This window comes from Macaca thibetana, chromosome 15 (assembly GCF_024542745.1).
Source record: "Macaca thibetana thibetana isolate TM-01 chromosome 15, ASM2454274v1, whole genome shotgun sequence".
Classification (NCBI taxonomy): domain Eukaryota; kingdom Metazoa; phylum Chordata; class Mammalia; order Primates; family Cercopithecidae; genus Macaca; species Macaca thibetana.
The window spans coordinates 85,464,804-85,489,289 of record NC_065592.1 but is presented as its reverse complement, the minus strand read 5'-3'; the positions used below and the strand labels follow the sequence as shown (position 1 = coordinate 85,489,289).

The window sequence follows — 24,486 nt, the reverse complement described above, 5'->3', positions numbered from 1 at the left end:
TGTTTATTGCTCCTCTACTTGACATTCACTCCAGCTCCATGTCCAGGTACTCCACATTTGCTTTTACCTGTGAGAGATCCAGTCCTGAAGCAATGACACATCGAGTTGGTCCAATTCCATTCATGAGCTCCAATCACCTCTTTCTTTCTTACTGGATTTCTGCTTCCCATTTAGCTCCTGGAATGTTCTTTCCCTGAGCATGAGAAACTACTCTTGCCTGAGGCACCTCTTTATCATGGGTTGAGTCAATACGTAACCACCTCTTCTACCCCATCCAGACCTGCATCCACACCTATGCACGTGCAAAACACACACACACACACACACACACACACACACACATACACTTAGGAGATTAGGATTCAGTTTCCTAAGACCATATTTTTTATTCAGGAGCCTCTAGCTTAGAGTCAGTCACATGGTAGATGCACAAGACACTCATTTGTGGCTCAGCCATAAAGCCCCATTGGGCTCATAATCACAGGTTATTAATTACTTTTAAGGTAAGATAAAATGTTTTCCATATTTAATTTCACATGAGAGACATTTTCTCTGAGTTTTTTTTTTTTTTCATTTAGAAAGAAGTTGGTAAAAATATGTAAGAAGCATATATCTTAAACAGATCTTGGGATTAAAAGCCAATAAATAACCCACTTTTTATAGAACACTGCATTTGACCTAAGGGGAAAAAAATCACACAATTATTTTTACTCCCAGTTGAACTACAGGAAATCAGAATGATAGAGGCGAGCAAGCCAGAAGCAATAACCATTTTAATCAAGAGTATCATTTTTAAATCTTGTTCTACTTTTTATTTTATTGGCACATAATATTTTACATGTTCACGGGATATATGTGAGAATTTTTTACATGTATAGAATGTGTAATGATCGAGTCAGGGTAGTTGGGGTATCCATCACTTTGAGTATTTATTCTTTCTATGTGTTGGTAACATTTCCAGTCCTCTTTTCTAGCTACTTTGAAATGTTGCTATCCTTTGAGAGTCATGAAAAAAGTGGGAGGACATTTCAGTTGCATTTTCTTCTTCATCAGTGCTTTTCCCCCTTCAATGATAAGTATTATAATTGATCTTAATTACTAGTATCTTGATTTTCAGTGGTGAAATGTAATCATTAGTTGTCGTTTATAAATTGTCATTAATTTTCTTCTTATATTTAAATGTTTAAATTCACTTCAATGTAACAAATATTTACTATAATCTTACTACCACCACCTTCTCAGATTTACTTTATTGCTTACAAGATTCCTGTCTATAAACAGTGTCCTAGTTAGCACCTCAACTGTTCTGTTTCCAACACCTAATGTAGTGAATGAATGAGTAGATAGTATGAAGAATGTTCCCCATCTTGGAAATGTAAGATGAGTGTAAATACTTATCTCTGATACAAGAGAAAATATAAAAAGAACTTTAAAGAATATAGGCTGGGTGCAGCGGCTCACGCCTGTAATCCCAGCACTTTGGGAGGCCGAGGCAGGTGGATCACGAAGTCAGGCGTTCAAGACCAGCCTGGCCAAGATGATGAAATCCCGTCTCTACTAAAACTACAAAAAATTAACTGGGCATGGTGGCGGGCACCTGTAATCCCAGCTACTCTGGAGGCTGAGGCAGAGAATTGCTTACACCTGGAGGGGCGGAGGTTGCAGTGAACTGAGATTGCATCACTGCACTCCAGCCTGGGCAACAGAGCGAGACTCCGTCTCAAATAAATAAATAAATAAATAAAAGTATTGTGAAAAAGTAATCACACTATTTCTGAGAGTATTTGTCCCACAAATGCATCTTAAAATGAATTAAATATTTCTCTGCTTTTAAACTCTAAAGCAGCTAATAAATCACCACAGATTCCATAGAAAATATTTCAAGATAACTTGCAAATTCATAAATCAGTAAGCTAGGTTCCTCAAAGCTTAAGTAATCTATGAAAATATTACTGAACACGGAACATTTGACTTTGCAAATCTTGAAAGAGAATTAATTTTATGACAAAATTAAAGTATGTAATTCTAAATGTGGATTTTAATTTAACTTACTTTTGTCTTCTCTACCCCATGTTCTAGTTCCACAGTTCTTTAGGACACTGATATTTCATAGCAGCATAGCAAATTAAACACGAGAACAGTTAGTTAAAAATCACTTGAACTCACTATAACAAAATATCAACTGTAGATTTTGACTTCAGGAAATATGAAACTATGACTCCCATTGACTGTAATATTAATTGTTGAAAATGTTATTAATGTAGAACTTATTATCAATCTAGGCAACTAAAACTTACAGTGATATAGTGATATTCCTCTAACATTTAGACCATTAATTAAAATAATTAATTTTGTGTTCTTTCTGGGAAAATGATTTTTAGAAGACGAATGGTAGACATGGTACACATTTTATTCTTATGATACTCTTGGACAGCCAAGATCTAGGGAAGAAATACAGTGAAAATGTTTCTTAAAATTATGATTGAAAATACAAAATCTTCAAAGCCATCTTCAAAATCTGAAGTACTAGACATTGCTATGGCTTAACTATTTGTGCCCTCCAAAGCTCATGTTGAGATTTAATTGTCATTGTAACAGTGTTAAGAGGTGGGGCCTTTCAGATGTGATTAGGCCTTGAAAACTCAATCCTCATGGGCGAGTTTAAAACCTTAATAAAATGGGTTTTGGGGAGTAACTCTCTTTCTTGCCCTTCTGTTCCCGGAACCTAGCCAGGTCCGGCTGCAATTTCTCATGGCCCAATAAGGAGAAGCAGACAAACTAGGAAAGAAGGAAATTTACTGCTGTAACCAGGCTCAGGGAGTAGGTCAGTGATAATTCCACCAGACCAACTCAAAGTGTGACTATTTTCTTAGTGCTTATCTAGGTTGTGGTCATGTGCCAACATGTAGCATTCGCCTAAGTCTATTGGTAACTGATTTTGTTTCAACTAGAAGGTCAGAGGCAAAAAAGTATGTGCTAAGTTTGATTAAACAGTGAGGTCCCCAGTACCTTCAAGCCCTGTCTACTGTGGTACTGGAGTGATTATATGTGGTACTATCCTACTCCTTTTCACCTTGGTCCAGAGAGCTGCCTTAGACTCTCCAATAAATCTGTTCAAAGAGCTGCCTCCGTTACCTTGACTCATCTCAGATTTCATCAACCAGAGACAGGTCCGGGAACTAGGAATGTAACGCTGTCTCTATCATTCTTCCTTGCTCCAGCACGGGAAAAACCCAAGCAAACCTCCTACTGACCGTATGTTTCATTTCTAGCTTTGATGTCTGGGCACCGCTTTCCCTAGCTTTAACTATTCACTCAATGTTAAGGCAGTGCTGTGGAAATTTGTCTGTGTAACTGGGGTGCTAGGCAGGCCTGTCTGTGTGACTACCATGCAGGCCTGTCTGTGCGATTGCCAGGGAGAACTGGTCTGCCACACTTCCACCTTCGACCATGGGATAGTGGTAAAGTTGCCAGGGGCCAACTCCTCAAGCTTAGACTTCACAGCCTCCAGAACTGTAAGAAAATAAATTTACGTTTATTATTCATTACCCAGTCTCAAGTATTCTATTACAGTAGCACAAAATGGGCTAAGACAAAAATTGGTGGCCAGATGTGGGGCTGTTGCTGTAATAAATACCTAAAATGTAGAAGCGGCTTAGAACTGAGTAAAGGGATAAAGACTGGAAGAATTTGGAGAACAGGCTAGAAAAAGCCTAGATTGATGTAAATAAAGAGTTAGATTGATGTAAATAAAGAGTTAAGGACAATTCTTGTGAGTGCTCAGAAAAAGATAATTGTAGAGAAAGACGGAAACTTCTTAGAAATTATAGTTGACCTTCCATGCCCATGGATCTCACATCTGTGGATTCAACCAAACATGGATAAAAAATATTTGGGAAAAAATTCACAATGTTCCAAAACACAAAACTTCAATTTGCAGTGTGCCAAGTACAATGTTGAATACCATACTGTTGAAGTAATGTGTAAGCTTTGTATTAGGTAGTATAAGTAATCTAGAGATGATTTAAAGTATGCATATGAAAGGATGTGCATAGATTATATGCAAATACTATGACATTTTACATAAGAAACTTGAGCACTCATAAATTTTGTTATCAATTGGGGGTCTTGGAACCAATTCCTTATAGATACTGAGGGACAGCTCTACTTAGTGATCATGACCAGAATGTTGATAGAAATACAGACAGTACCATTCAGGACATAGGCATGGGCAAAGACTTCATGTCTGAAACACCAAAAGCAATGGCAGCAAAAGCCAAAATTGACAAATGGGATCTAATTAAACTAAAAAGCTTCTGCACAGCAAAAGAAACTACCATCAGAGTGAACAGGCAACCTACAGAATGGGAGAAAATTTTTGCAATCTACTCATCTGACAAAGGGCTAATATCCAGAACCTACAAAGAACTCAAACAAATTTACAAGAAAAAAACAAACAACCCCATCAAAAAGTGGGCAAAGGATATGAACGGACATTTCTCAAAAGAAGACATTTATACAGCCAACAGACACATGAAAAAATGCTCATCATCACTGGCCATCAGAGAAATGCAAATCAAAACCACAATGAGATACCATCTCACACCAGTTAGAATGGCAATCATTAAAAGGTCAGGAAACAACAGGTGCTGGAGAGGATGTGGAGAAATAGGAACACTTTTATACTGTTGGTGGGATTGTAAACTAGTTCAACCATTATGGAAAACAGTATGGCGATTCCTCAAGGATCTAGAACTAGATGTACCATATGACCCAGCCATCCCATTACTGGGGATATACCCAAAGGATTATAAATCATGCTGCTATAAAGACACATGCACACGTATGTTCATTGCGGCACTGTTCACAATAGCAAAGACTTGGAATCAACCCAAATGTCCATCAGTGACAGACTGGATTAAGAAAATGTGGCACATATACACCATGGAATACTATGCAGCCATCAAAAAGGATGAGTTTGTGTCCTTTGTAGGGACATGGATGCAGCTGGAAACCATCATTCTTAGCAAACTATCACAAGAACAGAAAACCAAACACCGCATGTTCTCACTCATAGGTGGGAACTGAACAATGAGATCACTTGGACTCAGGAAGGGGGACATCACACACTGGGGCCTATTATGGGGAGGGGGGAGGGGGGAGGGATTGCATAGGATTTATGCCTGATGTAAATGAGGAGTTGATGGGTGCAGCACAGCAACATGGCACAAGTATACATATGTAACAAACCTGCACGTTATGCACATGTACCCTAGAACTTAAAGTATAATAAAAAAAAAAAAAAAGAAATACAGACAGTAAAGGTAATTCTGATGAGGTCTCAGATGGAAATGAGGAACAAGGTATTGCGAACTGGAGAAAGAATATCCTTATTATAAAGTGGCAAAGAACTTGGCTGAATTATGTCCCTGTTCGAGTGGCAGAATTTATGAGCCATGTACTAGGATATCTGGCTGAAGAAATCTATCAGTAGCAAAGCATTGATGGAGCTGCACGATTTCTTCCAATAGCATATTGCAAAATTCAATAAGAGAGAAATCATTGAAAGCCAGAATTCATAATTAAAAGGGAAGCAGGCTGGGTGCAGTGGCTCATGGCTGTACTACCAACACTTTGGGAGGCTGTGGCAGAAGAATTGCTTGAAAGCATGAGTTCAAGACCAGCCTGGGCAACATGGAAAAACCCTGTCTCTACTCAAAAACAAAACAAAATGCAACAAAAATTATCCAGGTGTGATGGTGTACACCTGTGGTCGCAGCTACTCAGGAGACTGAAAAGGGAGGATTGCTTGAGCCCAGGTAGTCCAGGCTACAGTGAGCCATATTCATGCCACTGCACTCAAGTGAGACCCTGTCTCAAATAAATAAATAAATAAATACATAAATAAATAAATAGGAATCAGATATAAAAAAAAAAAATTGAAGCATCCCCAGCCTGGCCATGTAAAGAATAAAAATATGTTTGGGAGAGAATACAAAGGGTATTCAAAGGCCAAGTAACTCTTTGATGAGATCAATATGAATAGAAGAAAGATTCTGAAGGCATTTCAGAGATATTTTAGGCTGTCCTTCCTATCTCAAGCTAAAAGTTCTAGAGCCTTGAGGGTAGAATGGCTTCAGGGGATAATCATGGGGAGCCAATGGGGCCTCAGGCCTTGCTGCCTTGACCACTCCAGTTATGGCTCAAGTAGACCCAGATGTGGCTTCACCTGCTACTCCAGAATGTATAAGCTGTAAATCTTGGCAGCGTCCACCTGGTGCTAATTTTCAGGCGCACAGTACAAGAGCTGTAGAAGCATGGCTACCTCCAACTAGATTTTAAAGTACATACTAAATAGGCTGGAGGCCCAGACAAAACTCTGCAGCAGCAGTTGGAGTCATTCCAAAGAGTCTCCACTGAGGCAGCGCCTAGTGGAGCCAGCTCCAAATCCCAGAACGATGGAGCTACCAGAGTGCAAAGCCAACCTGGGAAAGCCACAGGCATTCTACTCCAATATACAAAAGCAGCTATGTGGGCTGTAGTCAGCAAAGCCATGGGAGTGGGGCTCCCCAGGACTCCAAAAGCTCAGCCCCTTCCACAGTGTGTCCAGGAGGTGAGACATAGAGTCAAGAAAGGTTATTCTGGAGCCTTAACACTATCAAGCAACCTGTTTCATGTTGTTTGCCCTGTTTGGTTTTAGACTTACTTGGGATCTGTTTGTTACTTCTTCCTTCTTGCCTATGAGAATGTCTATCCTATGCCCATCCCACCACTGTATTTTGGAAGCATATAACTTATTTAATTTACAGGTTCACAGCTGAAGGGGATTTGCTTCAGGATAAATTATGCCTTGAGTCTCACTCATGTCTCATTTAGCTGAGACTCTGGACAATGAGTTGGTGCTGGAATGAGTTAAGACATTTAGGGATGAAATTAATCTATCTTGTATGTGAGAAGGACATGAGTTTTGGGGGGCCAAGCACAGAATGCTATGGTTTGAATGTTTTTCCCCTCCAAAATTGATGTTGAGATTTGGTTGCCATTGTAACAGTACTAAGAGGTGTGGCTTGTAAGAAGTCACTAAGCCATGAGGACTCCAGCCCAATAGGTAGGTTTAATGCCTTAATGAAAGTGTTGTCAGGAGTTGGACTTTCTCCTTTGCCCCCCTGCCTTCTGCCATGGAAAGATGAAGCAAGAAGGCTCGCTCCAGATGCCAGCCCCTCAATCTTGAACTTGCCAGCCTTCAGAAAATAAATTTCTCTTCTTTATAAATTACCCACTCTCAAGTATTCTGTTATAGCAGCACAAAACAGACTAAAGCAGATGCTTACCCATCTATTCATTCCACAATTATTTATTAAGTTAATGTTGACTATTCCCTAGGAACATTGTAGTTAATAAAATGTTCCTTTTGTATTTACCTCGTTTTGTCTTTTGCTTATTTAGAGTGCAGGTAGAAATTGTGAAACATACTTCCAATTACCCTTTAAAAGCATCTATTGTGTTTTGTAAAGTAACTCTTAAAGGTTTTCTCCTTCCCTCAAATAGGCACTCAGTTACGGTAAAGAATTAATGACAACAGAAACAAACTCTTCAATTTAAAGTTTCAAACAATTTACCCCAAAATTTCTGGAGCAGTTTAAAAATATATATATTTTCAAAACACCTATCAGAATTTAAGTATTTGATATTTTTACATATTTAGCTTTTCATAAGTCCATTTTAGTGGTGCTTTTTATCATATGATAGGATGATACTGTTTGCTCTACTTCATAGATTAAAAGACCAAAACATTATTATCCAGAAATTAAAACTAAACTTCTATTCTTTTTGTCCAGGCTATCAGCCCAGTGGAGGAAAGAAAGAATATTCTGTTAGAACAACACATAGCAGGGTCCTTTGTCACACTGGAAGAAATGAAATAGGCTTTATCCAAATAAGAAAGTGCTATTAAAGATATCTTACAAAGTGAAAGTGAACCTACACGATTGAATGGTCCTCAAGAAACAATCCACTGCTGCAAATTTTAGTTAGCACAGTAAATATTGGCGATATTTTCCATATGAAACTTTGGTGATTAAGGACACGAGAGGGAAGGTGTTTTATACATTTTCTTTTTAATTTCCTGGATCCAGTGTGCTGGGGCAAATGGCTCACCAAATCAGAATAAACCAGAACAGAGAATTAGTGAACTAGAAACAGTGCTGCTGCTATCTCCGACCAGTGGTTTTCAAAAACTTTTTATAAATTAGAGGCTTCTTTCTTCTAAGAAAATCTTATCCCTAAAACTGCAAAGGTAAAACATATTAAAACAAAAATAATGATAAAAAACAGAGATGCTTTGTTGATGCTTTAGATAGAGTAATTGGAGGTCTCAAAAGGACAAATGCTTGAAAATTCATTAGGAAACCAAGCCCTTTGGGGTTCACTTTGCAAGATGCTCATGGGGTCCAATCCTCTTATTCTATTCAGGGAAAAGCAATGAGCTTACGTGACATCACCCACAGTCATGTAGCTGGTGAGTGGTGAACTAGGTTTCCTCACCTGTGAACTAGGGTTCCTGAACTTTCCATCTCATGTCTTTTCAGTACCTCTGATTTCATCCTCTCTCTCCAGAGTAGACAGGTGTTGTAAGAAAACATTTAACTGATATGCAGACAGCCCACATTTGCCTTCACAAATTCAAATTCAATTTATAGCAAGAAAAATAATCAAGAATAAACGTTCTTCTTATCTTTTATAGGAGGAAAGCATTGTTAATACAATAATGTGTTTATTGGAAGGAATGATCCATAGCAGAGTCACAGGCAAAATAATTGTAATACAGACTTTTTTCTGTGTTCTTCACCATCATTAAGACTGTGGTTTATGCTTACAGTGCAGTTAATTAAAACATTGAGATAATCATAGGTTTGATTTTTGTGTGGATTGCATTGCATGTTCCTCTTTGGCCTTTAATTAAAGGAGCTATTATCTTTCACATACTAAAGACAAGAGACTGTTGATGGATTGGTATCTTAAATATTGAAAGCCTGTTAAAAACAGATACTGTAATTATGATGGCTGTTATCAACTTTACATATAAAGTATTTATATAGTATCCTGTTGTTACCGTGAATAATAAATACTTAATAAACAGTTAAATGTCATGATTCTATTTCAATTTTTATGCATTTTTAGCCCCCTCTTTTCTCTTCTTTATTTTTCTGTCAATACTTTTAAAGTTGGTCGTGTTAATGCCAAGTTAATGGTCAAGTTTATTCTCAGAGTTAGTATTTATAACTCTAATTACCTAAGTACAGGAGTGGTGAGTTCTGGAGCCTGAATAATTTAAAGGATTGGGGCCTGGAGGACAGCCATAGACAAAATGATACTTATTTAGAAAATGTCAATAATAGGTATATCTTAAAATAAAATTATTGAATTATTTATTAAAACAATATGTCTGTATGTATTTGCAAAAATTATTCACTGTGTAATAAGAGAAAATGCAAGGAAGTTAAAATACACAATACAAATTTTTTACAGCTTACAAGAAAGAAAAATGAAATTTTAGAAAAGACATCCACTATTTACAAAATGTACATATTTTGCTACAAAAAAAGTCATGGAAATAAATATTGTATTATAACAATGCATAACTGAATCAGAAAAAAACACAGTACTTCCCTGAAGTTCCATGGGGTGAGTACAAAAAGCTTGTTGTTTCTATAGCACCAAGAGGTGCGTAAACCAGGGTGGAGCATTAAACAAACAGTCTTAGCTCACCTGTTTGGATTTATTTAAAAATTTATAAGCCAGTATTTAAGTGCTATGTAAATGTGAAATATAATTAGTTTTATATGCACATTGAGTTGGGAAGATTAAAAATGCATTCCGAAATCAGAATCTCCAGAATCATAGCATCTCCAGCCACAATGAACTTCAAACGGCATTTAATCCAATGGCCCTGATTCTCAAATGCTTCTCATAACTTACCAGCCTATTGAGCATTTAACCGTTGTCCGAAAACCTCTAATGGTGGAATAGAACAGTTAAATAGAGGCAAGTGCAGGGTTTAAAGTTTCTGTCAATAAAATTATCTAATCTTCATTTTTTATCAGGTCCATATACTGTGATATTCCAGCTGCACAACAAAGAATCCATCACCTGCTCACAAAAAAAAAAAAAAAAAAAAAAAAAAAGATGCTGAGAGGTTTGAGCACAATAAAGTAGATAATTATACAAACACTTTTTCCCATGAAGCATTCTTTAAGGATATGCCAGAGGATCTTGAAAGATCTTTGAAGAGCTATGAATTGATAGAAATACAATTTTGGATTTATTTTTTAATCATTTACTAGTTATAAAATTATTGCTTTCAGTGTAGAATTACAGCTTTTAACTGATCCTACTTTATTGTAGATTTGCATAAAGAAGAAGACAATCTAATGTAATATCTGAAAGCAAAACAAAGAGAATAATAATAGTTCGAGGTCTGAATTTTATTCCTCTGCCTTTTGATACGCATTGCCAAATTTCCTGTAAGATATCCTAATATATTTATTTAGAATCTACAATTCTATGTAAATATTAACTTTCTTAATGTTGTGATTTACTTTTAAGAATCTGGCAACTTAAATTCATGACTACTTAAAGAATCACTTTATCCTTATGTATCTAAAGACATGAAAGTCTTATTTCCTAAGGAATAATGAGACAAAAATTTTTTCAAGCCACTTTACTTAAGTCATTATTTTCCCTGTAACTCAGAATACATTAACTCCAGTATCAAAATGTAACCATTATGATTCTTCATGTCTTCATGACTCTCTAAACTGTGTTGTTAATCATTTTGTGGTAAATCTTTTCAACAAGACTATAATGACCAAAGTTCATTAAAATCATCAAGATGTGGAAAAAAGTAACACTGGGTTGCATTAAAAATGGAAAACACCCCAAGTTGACTCTTGCAGATAGCCTATTGTCGAAGATATGTGAGATAAATAATTTAGGATATTCATTTTACATTTTCAAATTAGTAATGTATATTCTGTGGCTTTCTATTTATATAGAGATCCATATGGGCTACTGTGAAAAATACATTTGTTAAAATACATTATCAAATTATTTAAATAATAAAATTGACTTTAAGTCAAGTTTTGCTCATTCACATGTATTTATTGAATGTTTCGCTATATACCAGCTACTGTTTTGTTAATCAGTTTTTTTGAGGTACATGTTACATTCACTAAAATAAACTCATTTTTAGTGTGTAGTTCAATGAATTTTGAAAGATGTATAAACTTGTGTAACAACCACCACAATCAAGAGACAACACATTTCTAAAATACTTTTCACCCCCACCCTCTGCTCCAAGCAATCATTGATTTACATTCTCTTACATGTTAGTCTAGTCTATTCTAGAATTTCATAGAAATAAAATTATTCAGGTGGTGTTATTTTATACATGGCCTTTTTCTATATTTCTCTTTCCAAGCATAATATTTCTGAAATTAATCCATAGTTTTGCATTTTGGGAGCTCATTTCTCTCTGTTGCTGAGTACTCCCATCCTATGAAGTTCTCTATTCATCTGTTTTAAGATATTTTAATTGTTTCCAATTTTAAGCTATTATGAACAAAGTGTTATGAATATTTGTGAATATATCTTTGTGTGATCATATGTTTGTATTCTCTCGATAAATACTTAGATTGCTGAGTCATATAATAAACTTGCTTTTAGCTTCCAGTCACTGCTTTAAGCTCCTAAAGTGCAGGGGTTTATTTGTTTGTTTTTAAGAAAGAGCCGATGTTTCCGCTCCTATTCAACTTACATGAAAACTTAATTGAACTTACATAAAAAAATTATCCAATGCTTTATATATATGTGTGTGTTTGTATGTGTATATACATATATATAAATACACTCAGACATATGCTATATCAGTAATAAAATACTGAGCCTAGGCTAACTCAACATAGCCTTCGCTTTTTCTAATTGAATGAAATACAAGGTATATTAACTTTTTTTTTTTTTTGAGATGGAGTCTCACTGTATCACCAGGCTGGAGTGCAGTGGCGCTATCTCGGCTCACTGCAACCTCCGCCTCCCAGGTTCAAGCAATTCTCCAGCCTCCTCCTGAGTAGCTAGGACCACAGGCGAGTGCTACCATGCCCAGCTAATTTTTGTACTTTTAGTAGAGACGGGGTTTCACCATGTTGGCCAAAATGGTCTCAATCTCTTGACTTCGTGATCTGCCCCCCTCAGCCTCCCATAGTGCTGGGATTACAGGCGTGAGCCACCGCACCTGGAGGGTATTTTAATTTTTTTATTGCTCCATAATAAATTACCACAAATTCAATAGTTTAAAGCAACACATATTTAACATCTCAGTTTCTGTGAGTCTAGATACAACGTAGCTTGAGTTTCTTCTCAGGATCTAATAAAGTTTAAGGTGTTTACCAGCCTGCATGTCTTTCTAGAGCTTGGGATGCCCTTCCAAGTTTATGTGGCTGTTGACAGAAATTAGTTCCTTGTGGTTGGAGGACTGCATTCCCCATTTTCTTGCTAGCTGACACCTAGGGACTGAGTTCAACTACTAGAGGGTGCTCACGGCTCCTTGCCACATGGCACTCACAGGACAAGGCGGTTCACTTTCTAGAGATCAGTATGAGAATCTCTCTGACCCCAGGGAGGGCCCCAATCCCTCTCTTTAAATTACTCACCGGAGTAGGCCAAGCCTACCCAGGATAATCTCCCTTTTAATATACTCAAAATCAACTGATTAGAGATGTTAATTTTATCTCAAAATGTCCTTTGCCATAAAATGTATCATAATTATGCCAGTCACACCCTATCATATTTACAATCCTACCTATATCCAAGGAGAAAAAAATCATACAGGGCATATACATCCAGGGGCGGGTATCCCAGGGATCATATTACAATTCTGCCTGCCACCCAAGGTAATACGTTGAACTTATTCAAGTTGGTTTACCCTATTCTCTCCACTTTTTCTCTTAGTTTGAATGGTTACATTTCTGAGCTGAACCAAACAGAGTGGTAAGTTTGCCACACAGGTGAAGGACTTAAACTTCCATTGACCTAGAAGGATCATGCCACACATGTCCTTATTCTGTTTTTAGGGTGTTCATTGTAATCACTTCAACCAACCATCTTAAGAAAAGCCTTTTGAAAATATATATGAGTCATTTTCTAGTTATAGTAATAATGTTTTATGACATTAAATTTATTTTGGGGGGTTGTTCCTTTTGGCTTGTTCTCTGAAAGTTATTGAAATGAGTTTAAATCCACTCTGAGTCATCTGCTACATTAATAATATTGTCCTCCTTTATGGCATATTTATTACACATATATCAAGAGACACAAGTCACTCTGGATGAACCAGCAGGCTACAAAAGAAATAGCAAGTAGCTAAAAGAAGACTGAAAAGATGAACCATAAAGAAGTCTCTATCTCTCTTTCTTTCTCAATACTAAACGTAAACCAAGTAAAACTCCGCCTAATTTGAAACGTGATGAGATGGTTTATTTCATAAGCAAAATCCTTAATATCATCTGGTTAAACACATACATAAAATTCTGAAGCATGTCTAGGGAGTCTTCATTGGGTCCAAGAGATACAGTTTATCCCAAATAAATTCTGCACATTGGTAGAGATTTGGAAGTGGCTTCTCTAATCTATCCAACGAATCATAAATGCTATGCTAGGCCTTAATGTTAGGTTTTTGGATCATAGCAAGCACTCTGTTTGGTCTGTCCATATCTGCTTCTGTTCCTAGTTTGGGAATAAGTTTCAGGTGTTGTGTGTGAAAAAGAAAAAGAGATAAGAACCTCCAAAATTATCTGGCACCAAGATACAGTTTCAGAAAAAAAAGAAAGTCAAGTCTTTTCAATACAATTAATAACCTCTTCATGATATAACTCTTATAACATATTATATTATTAAAAATAACCTTATCTAAAACACTGAAAACTGACTTCTATTGGGAAATTATGAGTATGTGAGGAAAGGGGTATAAGGAAGAAAAGAGAATCTAATCATTTTACCACAAAATGTTAGAAATTCAAAACAATTATGAATGGAAAGACCCAACTTCATAACGAATGCCCAGGAATCGTTTTAGAGACCCCCTTTTTTTTAACTTAAGTGTTCTGAACTCTTCAAAATTGAATCAACAATGGAGGCCCACGTATATGTCTGACCTTTTGAAAGTGTAACCAAAATTATTCAACCAGGAACGAAAGATTTCACTATGGCAGACTGATAAGAATGTTGGCTTCCCAGTCTTGCAGATCTGCTCCTTATGACCCCACGCACATCCCATCCTGCCTATGTTCCAAAACATCATCACAAAGATTCTTTCTGCGCCTAGTAAATTTGGCACAAATTGAGACAAAGAATTAAAAAAGTACTTTTTTTACTTTTATTTTATTCCTTTTGTCTATTACATGAAAAATAGTCAACGGGCAAACAGAGACTATCAATAACAAAAGAAAACAAATATAAAACAAAAACAATAAACCACCAAATCAAAGCAGAATTACCTAAACTGAATGGACATGATCTAAAAGGACCGTTAAAGGAATGTCTATGGTTGATTGAAATTTGATTTTAATTTTCCTAATTTTCAAATACCTACAAATTATCATGCCACAGGAATTAAAACACACGTAAACTGAATCCAAAGTATGCATCTGAAAACCAGTTGCATCACTTCCTAATTACGTAACTTCAAATGAGTTTGACCCTTTTGTGTCACAATATTCTCATTCTAAAATGAGGGTAAAAGAAACCTACATTACAGGGTTGTTTTATAATAATATATAGAAAGATCAAGGGAATACCTGGTTGAGACTGCGTATCAGTGCATACATTTTAGCTATATTATTTTTTAAACATAAACTTAGAACTGTATTAAAAACATTCTAAGAATTGTTAAACATTGGCTTTTAATATGTTTTCAGAGTTTAGAAATAGATGTATTCATGCCCTTTTAATTTCTTTCCTAATGAATAAACATATTTCTTATATATCTAAGTATAATTTTATTAAAAACTCATGCATTACTTTAAACTTGTATTTTTGTAAAAATAAATACATTTCATAAAATTTGGAAAATGGAGAAAAAATATGATCATCTTATATTCTAATGAAGATAGTGGGAGACAGAAAAGACATGTTCTCTTGCAAGGTCTGACAGGAGCTAGTTTTCCTGGCACAGTATTCCCTCTTTTTAAGGGGTGTCACTAGCTAACGAGAGTGCTGCCCATCTCTTTAGGTTGAGTGTAGGAATATGTAAAGAAAAACCAAGTAGAACTTCTAGAAATAGAAAAATATTGTCTCTAATCATAAAAATTGAGTGGATTAAACAGCAGGTTACACAACAGTAAGTAGAGTGAGAGTACTTGGAGGTACAGCCAAAGAAGCCATCCAGATTACAGAGAGGTAGAGGGATACAATCTATAAAAGAGAAGTTAATAAAAAAGGACAATAGAGTAGAATAACAGAGTGATAAAATTGGAGTGTCCAAGAAAAAAGAGTAGGTAAAGGACCTCATAAGAAGATATAATGACTCAAAAATTGCCAAAATTTATGGAAAATATAAATCTTTAGATCCAAACATCAGTCAAATCTAAAACAATATTAAAATACATGTATTTAAAGATAAATTATATAGCTATATATATATTATAAATAGATTAAATTCATCTGTATACACCACTATATTACGTATGATACATTGCATTTCGCAGATTGTATCCTATATAAAAAAGAGATCAGAATCAAACTACCATACTTCAAAGATAGTATCTCTCTGAAAGAAAAGAAGACTACCCAAAAGAACATGGTACAATTATCACAAAGATACGCTAAAGGTACCTCAGGAAAATGAAAACTGAATGAGTACCCAGAAAAATCTCACTAACATACCTTCTCAAGGATAAACCACAGGAAAAAAAAAAAATCTGACCCCAAAGGAGACACTGAAATTCAAGAGGTAACATCAGCCAAAGTAATTAGTAAATCTATGGATAATTTTAAGTAAGCATTGAATATATAATAATAATAAATAAAGTTGGAGAATCATAACGGGATTAAAATACTGGATAATATTGACTTGCCAGTCAGGCGGCATCTGATCGGAGTTAGTATGCTTGGGGTTTTGTTTAATTAATTTATACACTTTAAGTTACATGCGTTCATTTAATTTTAAGTTCAGGGAACAAAAAATTCAGTATATTATTTCCAAACCAATAGAGAAAATATGTAGTAGTACAATCATCTTTAATTTAAAAGAAAGGAGAAGGGGAAGAATGAACAAACATCAACAAAGCAGGACAAATACAAGATAAAATGATTTAAATAAGTCTAAATATACCAGTAATGAAAAGAAATTAAATAGACATGTTCATTCCTCTTGTATTTGAGAGTAGAGAAAAATGTGTAAAATGTTATATTACCAATGGCATTGTTAAATGATCTACACTTTGGAAGAAGGCAGTTAGTAATTTGACAAAGCAATTTGACAACTCTTCTGATAGTTTATTTGATAGAAAGACCCTAAAACACAGAGAAAGCCATAAATACAATGCATTATTTAAAATTCTGAAAGAGGAAGGAAGGAAGGAAGGAAGGAAGAAAGGAAGGAAGGAAGGAAGGAAGGAAGGAAGGAAGGAAGGAAGGAAGGAAGGAGGAGGGAGGGAGGGAGGGAGGGAGAGAGGGAGGGAGGGAGGGAAAGCACAGAAGGAAAGAAGGGAGAGAGAGAGGGAGGGTGGTAAGGAGAGAAAGGGAAAAATTTAATGCTCAATGATATAGATGGATGTTAAAATAAATTATATGATCATATGCTAGATAAATTTGCAAGCATTTGATGCCTATAGAGATCATGTAACAATATGCCAAACTGTAATCAAATAATAAAACTAATTCATGCATACTATGATTACTATATATATATATGCATAGAAAAAGATGCATAGTAAGAAATATTTTTAACTATCAAAGCATTCGTTTAGTGTCATATAATTATGGGTGACTTTTTCATATTATTTTCAAGTTTTCTACAATGTAATTTAAATTTAGACTTAAATAAAAAGGAAAGAGGGTTCTTGTTTTGAAAATCCCTCCATTATGCTATACCTCAGAATATTTCTGAGGATGCATGTTATAAGCTAGATGATCTTAGCCTTTTTAGATTTGCTGAGGTCTACACCAAATCTAATATTGTGGATTTTCTTAGGTTGTTATTTGTGATATGTATATACTTACTCATATTTTTACTGCCACACTATATTCTTCTTTGTTTCTATCCTGGAGAAACTAAAGTATACAAAATCCAGGTGTGCCAGCTCTTCCAAATTTTCTGGGCTAAACTCTTAATATTGGTACATCTAGTATTAGGATATTGTGCAGAAAATATTTCACCTTTCTGTGTGTGTTTGTTTTAATTTTGCTTACCTGTGAAGAGGTTGGCTAGATGACCTCTGATACCTCTTGTTCTAGTTATCCATAATTCTTGTTTCTTTCATTTTAAAATGGAAAGAAACAGAATCCCAGCCAGTATAATTGCTGGATCATACCCAAATCTAATTTTAAGGCTGGTACAATTATAGTAAAGATAATAGAGCTGAAAGAAATTTTAGAGATGGTATAGCCCACTTCTTTCTGAAGAAAACTAAGCCCTTGGGAGGAGTGCTCAAATTTTACCTAGAGAGGTAGTTATAAAATGGAGTGATACGGTTTTGCTCTGTGTCTACACCCAAATCTCATCTTGAATTATAATCCCTACATGTTGAGGGAGAGACCTGGTGAGAGGTGATTACATTATGGGGGCAGTTTCCCCCTGCTCTTCTTGTGATAGTAAGGGAGTTCTCACAAGATCTGGTGAGATGGTTTAAAAGAGGCACTTTCCCCTGATGTCTCTCTCTCTCTCCTGCCGCCTTGTGAAGAAGGTAATGCCTTCTACCATGATTGTAAGTTTTCTGAGGCCTCCCCAGCCATGTGGAACTGTGGGTCAATTAAACCTCTTTTCTTTAAAAATTACCCAGTCTCAGGTAGTATCTTTACAGCAGTGTGAAAACAGACTAATACACTGGAGAGTGGGAAAAAAAATCAAGATTCTGTATCCTCTATCCAGTGAATGAAATGACACCCACAAAGTGCATAGCAGAGTAGCTAGCTCATAGTTGTGGCAATAATGGTTTATTTTCTTCTACCGTACTCTGCACATTTACTTTTCCAGTATATATCAAGACATCGAAGGTAATATATAAACCCTCTATTATTATGCACTCTGAACTACAGGGATGAATGAAAACATGAACTTTGTCCTCAGAACAGTAATTATAATGGAAAACATTTACTGTGCATTTACTGCATGAAGGGTGCTCTGCTGAAGTATGCATACATCACATACCATTTAATTCTCAAAGCATTCCTATCCAACATGTATTATTAGCATTGCTTTTTTATCAAGTGAGCAAATAAAGACTTAGGGAGGTTATACAGCCTCCTAGCTAGTTAATGGAAGGATTATGATTCAATGGATTCTTGAGAATATTAAATATTAATATTAAGTATATTAAGTATTAATGTTTAACATGTAAGATAATGCATTATGAATTTAATATCCATGAATCATCATTTACGGTGAAGACATATGACCTAAAATAGACCTGTTTTTTTTTCATCTTCCATGTGCTATAAAAGCAGTTGTTTTAGGCAATTGTTTTAGACAGTTGTGTATGAGAATTCATTGAGAAAGTTGGAGTATTTATACTAGAGAAAGGGAAACAAATAAAAATGAATAGAAAATCAACAGAAAATAAAAGAATAGGAAAAGAAGAAAAAGCAGGAAAATAAATGAAAGTTTTGAGAGAAAGCATCAGATTTTGAGTTTGGGTTTCTTGTAATTTGGGGGACTCTAAACCATTTCCCAGTAGGTGGTGCTAGAGTATATCAGTTCCAAAATCCAAAAAGGCTGGCTTGGACCTTTTACTACACTCCACATACAGAAATAAAACAAAGCAAAAACCCTCACAAACAAATACCGGAAGTTGAGCATTGACTGACTTTTTGCAGTGATGTCAACTTTAGAATAAATTATACTTTCCTCTGTATTACACACAAAAAGAGACTATTTGAAATGCAGTCCCCTTGTGAGGAAATACTGTAATGCCAGCAAGAGTTGAAACCTTTCATTCAGTATTTTTCCTCTGAGATTTTGTCCTACATTCACGAAAGATGTTTTCCATAGCCACTTAGTAAGTACAAAGTAAAAGGAGTTTCAGAGAGTCCCAGTTTCACATAATAAACGCAATATAAAAAGAAGTTTGCAAATGCTCACCTCCCCAACAATTTTCTCATAATGAAAGAAAATATGAGAATAATAAAATGTCAATATGATTTAAGAATACACTGAAGGAAAACCCTTTAATTTCTCAACGAAATAATACAGAGTTATACATACCCAGGAAACTAAAGACCTGATGGAACTAGCAGAGCCTTTTCCATTCTCAGCCTGGGCTAGTTCCCCCCCCCCCGCCAAAAAAAATACATTTATTAAAGTATAGTCTCTTCCTGACCCATGGATACACTGAGATAGACTTTCTTGTATGTTGAGAAATTATCACTTGTCATTTGCATTCCAACATCTTTAGTTTAATTATAAATGTGTCACTGAGGACATGTATAAAAACGAGGTATAGGTCAGCCGGACGCAGTGGCTCACTCCTGTAATCCCAGCCTTTGGGAGGCCGAGGTCAGGAAATAGAGACCATCCTGGCTAACACGGTGAAATTCCGTCTCTACTAAAACACACACACACACACACACACACACACACACACACACACACACACACACATTAGCTGGGCGTGGTGGCGGGCTCCTGTGGTCCCAGCTACACTGGAGGCTGAGGCAGGAGGATGGTGTGAACCTGGGAGGCAGAGCTTGCAGCGAGCCAAGATTGTGCCACCACACTCCAGCCTGGGCAACAGAGCGAGACTCTGTCTCGAAAAAGAAAAAGAAAAGAAAAGAAAAAGAAAAAGAAAAACTGTGTGAAGAGACTGGGCATGGTGGCTCACGCCTGTAATCCCAGCACTTTGGGAAGCCGAGGTGGGCGGATCACGAGGTCAGGAAATCGAGACCGTCCTGGCTAACACGGAAATCCCGTCTCTACTAAAAATAAAAAAAAAAAAAAAAAAAAAAAGAAAAAAAAAGTAACCGGGCGAGGTGGCGGGTTCCTGTGGTCCCAGCTACTCGGGAGGCTGAGGCAGGAGAATGACGTGAACCCGGGAGGCGGAGCTTGCAGTGAGCCGAGATTGCGCCACTGCACTCCAGCCTGGGCGACAGAGCAAGACTCAGTCTCAAAAAAAAAAAAAAAAAAAGAAGAAGAAAAGAAAAGAAAAAAAAAAGAAAAGAAAAGAAAGTAGAAAGAAAGCAGGTATAGCTCTATCGGTTTCTTCTCTAAAGCAACATTCCTCTGCCTATTATGCCCAGCAGTATCTTGCCATTTCCATCTTACCTGTCCATGGGAGTCAAGAAATGATTTTATTTCTTTAATGTGCTAAAGAATACAGCTAGTGCAAAGGGCTTGGAAAGATTGCAAGAGAATATGAAGCATCTGCATATACAGAAGGAGATAATTTTTTCAGTAAATGAGTGATGACTTTGTAATTTAAGTTTTCTCCTTCGGGTTTAGATTTCAGGAATAAAACACTGTGAGTGTAAGATTATAAAGGCCAGACCACCGATGGAGGTTTGGGGCACTCCTTCAACCACTCACAAATTGGACAGCATGTTTTGATGGAGCATGCCCTCCTTTACCAGGTATTTCAGGTTGTGAGAAGAGGCTGCAAGCTGTGAATCAGCATAACTAATCAAGACAGAATTTGTGTTTTGTACTTCATGGATCTTTTTTCCATTCATGTCCACTTCAAGAAGGCAGCCAGCTCCTTCATGCTTTTAACCTCACAGGAGGTTTGTGCTGTAGGACAGAAAGGCTAATTATCCAGCAGATGATCTGCCTTCCTGGCACTCCTTGAGGGAATTATGCCAGATAGGGGAAAGGGAGACATGTGCCTTGTGGAAAAGAGAAGGTGGGAGGGGAGGAATGGCGCAGACGACCAGGATGGGAAGAGAGATCTGCAGACTCCCAGGGAACCTACAACTTGCTCCTTCACAGCATTGCAGGAGGTGAGCGGAGTTTGGGGTTAGGTGGGAGGGGTGTGGCTGCCTAGTATGCCTGAGGGGCTGGAGATTAGGCTGTTTCACAGCCTTTGCAAAATTTACTGGGCTTCCAGATGACACTGAAACCCAAGGCTCTCAGATTTTAGTAGCCCTTGTAAGTTCAGACAAGGCATCTCAGTGGTAACCGGATGGATAAAAGACCCCCAAATGCTTTGGTTTTCATAAGATGGATGTGAGTGAGAGAGCACCAAAATAAATTGAGATTGAATTATCACGGGATTTGAGCTTAAAAAAAGATCTAAACTTACTTTAAATAAATACATTTGATTTCTCAGATTTTTTACTAAGACTTATATTTATTTTAGTTCAAGTTTAGTTTCTTATTCTGAGATTTTTCCCTAAAAACGTAACTAACTGTCCATGCCAAAAAAAGGCAAATAACATTTTTGTTTCAAAGAAAATAAAAAATGCAAGAAGTGGGGAGAATTGTGTAAGAACACCTTTTTAAAATAATGTTCTTTTCTGGGTAAACATACTACTTAATAAAAACTCAAGGAAATATCTTTATTATATAACAGGCCAATTTTTGCAAGATGAGAATTAGGGAGGGGTGGGATGCGTAGATTTTAATATCCTTGTACCTACCAGTGTGCATGGCAACAGAAGAATAATGTTTGGGCTTTTGTGATGTGAATCAAGAGAGAGCCTCGTGGCTGAATTATCCAGCGAAATAGAGAAGTTATTTTTCACCACCTTTTATGTTAGGGTAGCAAGGAGTTGACAGCCAAGACCTAACTAAAGTCATACCACAATTCTTCTGGTTCAGTGTTCTGACCACACCTGCTGTATCTCAGTTCTTCAATAAACAAGGTGTGTGCCACCTTGTGGTTAGAAATTCTCAGCCAATAATTGTTCATCTTTTATTCTGGCTTATCTAGAGCTAAGTTCCGGACAGCAAATATTTCGGACATCTCCATTTTAAAGCAAAGTCAGGTTTTTGCCTTGAGATTTTGCCACTCCCAGCATTATGCTGGGGATCCTACCAGAGCTCTAGTCTCAAGCTTTGTTTCCTGTCCCAAGAGCTCATGACCCTCCACATTAGCAGATCCAGTACTTACTCACCCCTCTGGATTGCCCTCTTATTTTATTTTATTTTATTTTATTTATTTATTTTTGTGAAAGAGTGTCATTCTATCGCCCAGGCTGGAATGCAGTGGCGCAATCTTGGCTCACTGCAAACTCCGCCTCCTGGTTCAAGCGATTCTTGTGCCTCATCCTCCCAAGTAGCTGAGATTATAGGCGTGCACCACCACACCTGGCTAATAATTGTATTTTTAGTAGAGACAGGGTTTTGCCATGTTGGCCAGACTGATCTCAAACTCCTAGCCTCAAGTGATCCTTCCACCTCAGCCTCCCTAAAATGCTGGGATTGCAGGCTTGAGGGACCGCACCAGGCCTGGATTGCCTTCTTATATCAAGCTTCTAGATTCCCTTACTTTTACTTTCCTACCATAATTCAAAAAATTGCTAAAGTGTGTTGAGATTTTTCAATGTGCTTTACCAAAAAAGGTTTTTCCGAATATCAAATTAACCATCTTGACTCCATTTTCCATTTTCTGTCAAGTACATCTGAGCCAGTCTTTTGCCCACACCACCACACCAATGCTAATGTTAAAAGATAATTTTCAGAAAAAGGTGAAATCATGACCGTCATGCAGATATGAAAATGAACATGTGTTATATAATTTTACTTACATAATATGAGGGAGCCAGGGAGATGTTATAACCTATTCAAAGGAAAAGTCAAACAGCACTAATTTATCTAGAGCACAGGAATGTTGAAATTAATTGGAAATGCAGACAAAACTAATTTTTCCACATTCATTTAGATCACTACCAAACTGGACACAGAAAGTCAATTAACATTACTACCAGACAAGTCAGAATTTGTTTATCAGTTACCTACTACTTACAAAGATTTGCAAAATAGCTCAAAGACAGTAAGCAGGAGTAGAATCTGATACCCTAAAAGTTGTCAGACTATGTATAATTGCTCACTGAAACACAAAATGTTTTTCATACACTGATCTTGTCAAGGTCATTAATGACTTCTACACTGAAAAATTCAGTGTTATTTCTTCATAATCATCTTGCTTAAGCTATTAATAGCTTTTGATATAACTAATGACTTGCTTTCTTTTTGGAAAAAAAAATTATGTGCTGTCCCCTTTGCTGATTTCTCTTTATTTTCATAAACTCTTCTCCATCGGTACTCATTGTGTAGGTGACTTCATCCAATTCCAAGTATTTAATACCAACTATATGCTTGAAATTCCTCAGATTATATCTTTAGTCCCAACATCTCCTGGATCCACCTGACTATACACTTTTTTGGCTCACATCTATTGTCAAGTTGCCATCTTAAATTTCTGTCTGAAACTGGACTTTGATTTATTTTAATCTAACCCTTTTCAACACTCTTTCACACACACACACGCAAACACCCACGCCCACACACACACACACACACACACACCCCTGATCTTCATGCAGTTCTAGTTACTCAAGCCAAATCTGCAGAGTCATTCTGAGTATCTTCAATTTGTCCATCCAGGTTCATTCTCTTCTCTAAACCCTGATTCATGACACCAAACTAAACTGAATGTCATTTCTCAGTAAACATCTTGCAAGCGTGTAATAACCTTTTACACTTGCCTTTCTACAGACTATTCTCATATGCAAACAGAGCAAACTTTTAAAATGAATATCATATCCTCCCCTTCAGACCTTCTTGCTATTCTTTGAATATACTTAGAATATTCTTGTTTCAGGGTCCTTACTTGCCTGGAAGGTATGTCCCTTAGATATTCAGTTTGATTTCTCCTTCACTACAACTTCATGAATAAATGTGACCTTATCAGAGATTTTCCTGACTCTCATATGAAAGGGCATCCGTCCCCCTCTCCATGATCATTCTCTATCCCCCTTACTCTACTTCACATTACTTCACAGCACTTACCACCACTTTACATAATTTTTATATCTGTAGTGTATTTATATTTGTTTAGGGTTTATTTGATATCTTTCCTTCTCAGAATCTAAGTTCCATGAGAGCAAGAATTTTGTCTGTTTTTTCCAGTGATGTTTGTGCTGTGTATATAAACATGTCTGCATCATAGTCACGCCATACGGGTGTGGAGTGAAATGAAAGATTGAATAAATGAATTGACCAATGATGCAGAAGTTATGTTACAGCACCCTGAGTGATACATGGTCAGTCCTACTTTTATT

General features: G+C 36.5%; 2 protein-coding genes across 3 annotated transcripts in view; one reads left to right on the top strand and one right to left on the bottom strand.

Moving 5' to 3' along the window:
* The window catches only part of ANXA1 (annexin A1), an 897,109-nt gene that overhangs the window by 69,550 nt on the left and 803,073 nt on the right, over positions 1–24,486 (bottom strand). The gene's annotated exons all lie outside the window — the stretch shown is intronic.
* Positions 21,102–24,486, top strand: part of ALDH1A1 (aldehyde dehydrogenase 1 family member A1) — a 185,590-nt gene continuing 182,205 nt past the window's right edge. Inside the window, exon 1 of one of the 2 annotated variants that reach the window (XM_050760913.1) lies at positions 21,102–21,201. The gene's annotated coding sequence lies outside the window, so the exon portion shown is untranslated. The remainder of the gene's footprint in view (positions 21,202–24,486) is intronic. The other variant, XM_050760912.1, reaches the window with a different exon arrangement.